At 46.3% G+C, this 4,408-nt stretch overlaps 1 non-coding gene across 1 annotated transcript; it reads right to left on the bottom strand.

Annotated features, from left to right (window-relative positions):
- Window positions 1-3,166: 3,166 nt before the first annotated feature.
- LOC147916480 (U6 spliceosomal RNA) lies at window positions 3,167-3,271 on the bottom strand. The gene has a single exon (XR_015553067.1). It is a non-coding gene; the product is annotated as a U6 spliceosomal RNA (small nuclear RNA).
- Between the last annotated feature and the right edge of the window lie 1,137 nt (window positions 3,272-4,408).

Here is a 4,408-nt window from a genome sequence, read left to right on the forward strand (position 1 = left end):
CTGGATCAGCAGGCAAGACCCCTCTACATAAACCCACACGGGCACATACAGTCACGCACACACTTGGGAGAACATGCCTGTACACACTCATTAGCACACATATATGTGCACAGCTGTGCCCCTGAAGTCACATCTCTTGCCCCTCTTGCCCACTACTCTCAGAGTCCTCATTCCCTACCCAACTTCATCCCAACCTGGTCCGGTCCTCTCATCTGTGGTAAAGAGGATGTGGGGAAGCTGCTGGTGTCTAGTGTGCGTCACCCGGGGTCCTGGCATCTGTGAGCCATCCAGAGAGTGGGTACACACACGTGCAGCCAGGACTGCATCCTGCTGGGGCTCTAGAAAGCACATATCAGCGAGGTCAAAAAACCTTCAAGAAAAGAACTGGGACCAGATATTCTAAAGTGTAGCATCAAAAAGGAAACTAAATGCAGTTCTTTATTTAGTTTTTTAGGGATTTAATTACAAAGGATTCTTATGAGGAAAGAAAGGCAAGGCTTGGTAAGAAACACATGTGGCTCTGCTGCTTGTCAGTGAGCCTGGATTTAAAGAGAGAAGGGGTGTGAGGGGTGCTCAGAATCTCTGGCGAATGTGGAGCGACAGCAAGAACTTGTACCAAGAGTGTCAGGAAGGCAGGCTGAGGCTGGTCAAGTCAAGAAAATGAAGAAGGAAGGGGTGATTCACGGAGGGGAATAAAGGTTCTGTTACTTGCCTAAGTCACATAGACACAGGCAGTAAGGGGCAGAGCCAGGATTCGAACCCAGGTCCACACTACACTGCAGGAATACTGCTCCTTATGTCCACTCAGTCAGCAAGTTCTCCTGGTGGTACGACCTCTGTTCTTGTTCAGGCTCTTATCTAGATAACTGCAATTTTTCCCAGTCCATCTCTGCTCCTCATCCTGCCCTTTTGATATCCACTTCCTAGGATTCACCTAGACTAGAGCCATCTTCCTAAAACATGACCATGTCGTTCTTCTTCTGAAAACCCCTCCAGGGCTTTCCACTCACTCCTGAAATGACATGCCTGGCTCTCCTTGATTTGACCCCCACAGCCTCTGGAGTATCGTCTCATGCTCCCTTCCCCTCAGCACTAGTCAAGGAACCGATACCGAACACGTACAAGATCTTCGAACACTTTCATGTTTCCCAGCCTTTGTTCACATCGTTTCCTCTGCCAGGAATACTCTGTCCCCACCTCCCACAGCAACATCCTTCAGAACTTAGCACAAGCTCTACCCCCCATCTCCAGGATGCCTTCTCTGACCTCCCAGCCTCGGCGAGGCCTTGCTCTGAGTCTTCATGATACTTTGTACCACTCACCCCGCTTACATTGTATGGAACATCCCTCAGCGTCTATGGGCCTTTCTCCCTCACTAGATTTTGAGCTTCTTAGGGCAGGGAATATGGCTGACTCGTCTTTTTCTCCCCAACATCTATACAAGAACACTGGCTTCTCAAAAATGTTTGTTGAACTCTAAATTACATCTGATGGCCTGTAGGGCTTTCTATTATTTGGCCAGCCAAATCCATCCAAAGTCATCCTCCCCCACCCCTTCCTATGGGATTCACCCTTTACCACTAGGCTAACCAGTCTCCTTGCTGTCCCAAGCATACACTTTTTCATTTCTATGGTTCCCTCTTCCTGCAACACCCCCTGTTATTGGCTATAGAGATGCACCCCCATCCACTTCAAGGATGAACATTGCATGAAGCTATCCCTGATGGCACTAGCCCTCACTGTTCCTTCTTGAACAACAAAGCCACTGAATACACACCCAGTGGAGCTCGCTGTGCACGGACAGGACTTCATGACCACTCGACTTCACTCTAGGACAATCAGACATTGGACCAGCTCGTTTGTCAGGGGTCCCCACATGTCAGTATCTATAGGTCTTTTCCTCAGACAGTGAAGTTTCTTCCAGACAGTAATCCTTCACACTTCTAGCTGGGGGTATACCTCTGGCTGCAGCTTTGGGGAAAAGGAGAAAGAGGGCTGTGGACTCACCATACAGCATGTAGACATTCATTTAATTTCCAGTTTTCACTCCTGCTTTCCCACGTGCCCGATGTCCCTGGTCTCTCTCCGGATCATTTCTCTCAAGAGTAAACCCACGCTTTCCTTTGGGCGTGAAGAAAGGAGTGCAGGCATCTATCTGCTCTGTACACAGTCTTTCAATCAATGCCCCCCCTTTAAACCTCCTCCCTTGCCATAACCTTCTGAGGTCACTGGTACCTCCAACTCGTGAGCCCGTCTGGGGTTCTCTGGAGCGAACAGGCTTCCTGGTCTTTATCCTCCTCAGCAAGGTGCTAAGTTGCAAGATCTGAATTATGTTGCAAGATCTGATCTGTATTTACTTTTTTTAAAATTTATTTTCCACCTTCTCTCAAAATATAAGTTGAAAGCAGAGCCTCTGTTTTATTCACTGCAAAGAACAGTGTCTGGAAGGGCTGCTCCGTCTGCTTCGTATCTATTTATGTATCTATCTTGACTGCTGAAGTAGTGTCTCTCTCTCTTTCTTTATGAGTTTATAATTGTTTGACTTATATGTTATCATTTTAGTGGAATTTTAGGAGAAATCCGAGATAAATGCACATATTCAACCCACTGGGTTTAACAAGAAGCCTACTCTTGTTTTTATATACATCCTCTTGCAGTTTATTTTCCACCAGAATCCACTGTGATCCTGCTGAAACTGCAGTCAGATTATGTCCTTTCTGTGCTCAGATCCCTCCAGTGGTTTCTCAATTCACTCTGAATAAAATCCAAAATTCTTAAACTCTTACCCAGTCCCGCAGTCTGGCTCCTTACTCGCTCCCTAGGGCTTCTTTCATCTCACCTCCTCCTTTTCACCCCCGCCCTGCCCCCACTCTGCCCCAGCCACCTGGCCCCCTTGCTCTTCTCAGAACACAGAGGGCACATCCACACCACAGGACTTTTGTTCTCTCCAGTCCCCTGCCTGGGATGCCCCCACCCCTCCATAGCTGCATTGCTAACTCCCTCCCCCCTTCAAGCAATTCATAATGTATCTCTTTCTCAATGAGTCCTGCATTGACTACCCTGTTTAAAATAGCAACTACCAACAGCCCCCCATCTCTTCAACCAAAACCCACTTGTTCCACAGCATTTATGGCAATCTGACATTGTGTGTACTCAATTATTTTTTTAAAATATGGAATGCTTCACGAATTTGCGTCATCCTTGTGCAGGAGCCGTGCTAATCTTCCCTGCGTCATTCCAATTTCAGTATATGTGCTGCTGAAGTCAGCACTATTCAAGTTTTTATTTAATTTATTTTCCACTTTTGCTCAAAATGTAAGTTGATGAAGCCAGAGACTCTATTTTGTTCACTGATAAGAACAGTGCCTGGCACACCGTAAGTGCACAGTGAATATTTGTTGTCTGGGTGAATGAACACATGAATGAATGACCAGCCGCGCTCCCCAAGAATTCAAGTTAGGAAAATCTGTCAGAAAACACAGGATGACCCTGACCAAAGTCTACTGGCAGGTGGAGACCTCAAGGGCAGGTGAGGAGAACTTATCAGGAGGGAGGGATGAGTCCAGGTTGGTGATCCCCAGGATGAATATAAGGCCCTAAGGCTATATGGGAGGGGCTGATTCCCGTATGTGGCTGGGTCTAGAAACCTCTCCAGATCAACTCTCTAGCCTTCCTGACGTGGTACTGTAACATGAGGAACGTTGACCAACTATATGAATGTGAACAGAGCCCTGTAAACCAAGAATGGGGAAGACCATAGGCTGAAGATAGACCTGCGTCGAAAAGAACTTGGCCACAGAATGGATGCCTGCACTTGGGACCATTCAGGACCAGTCTTCAACAACATAGGCACCGTGGGGTTGGAACGAAAACATGGGCACTTGTGGACTGACAAGGCTTGGCAATTTTCTCTTTCTGCTTGGCCTATGAGAATTGGACTGGCCTCTTTAAACCAAATTAGCTCTTAGGATTCTGGAGCCAATGTAAAGGATGGTGGGAATAGAGAACAGGGCCATGGGCATGGAGTGTCCAAGGATCAAAAGTGAGCTTCCTGATACCTGGTTGCTACAGTGGTTAATTTGGAAAATAAAAGAGATTTGCTTCATTATTTCTATGAAGCTAGTGAAACAGACTGTATTGGCTAAAGTGGCAAATATTTAACGCAACAGTAATGAGTATCACCTACCTTTTAGACTTACTCTGATAATTTTTTATAAAGTACCTGGCAGCATCAAAACACAGAAATGCTCAAAAAATGGATACCGGTACTGTTATTAGTCAAGTAGTAGAGCACTCTAAAAATATTAGTTGTATTTGAATGTCCATGCTGCTACAAATTAGCTCAGGATAATCTTCTCAGTTACTCCTCATTGGCAAATTAAAACATTGGACATCTTCCACCCAGGCC

This window comes from Ceratotherium simum, chromosome 8, assembly GCF_057802395.1.
Source record: "Ceratotherium simum simum isolate JZ-2026a chromosome 8, ASM5780239v1, whole genome shotgun sequence".
Taxonomy (NCBI): domain Eukaryota; kingdom Metazoa; phylum Chordata; class Mammalia; order Perissodactyla; family Rhinocerotidae; genus Ceratotherium; species Ceratotherium simum.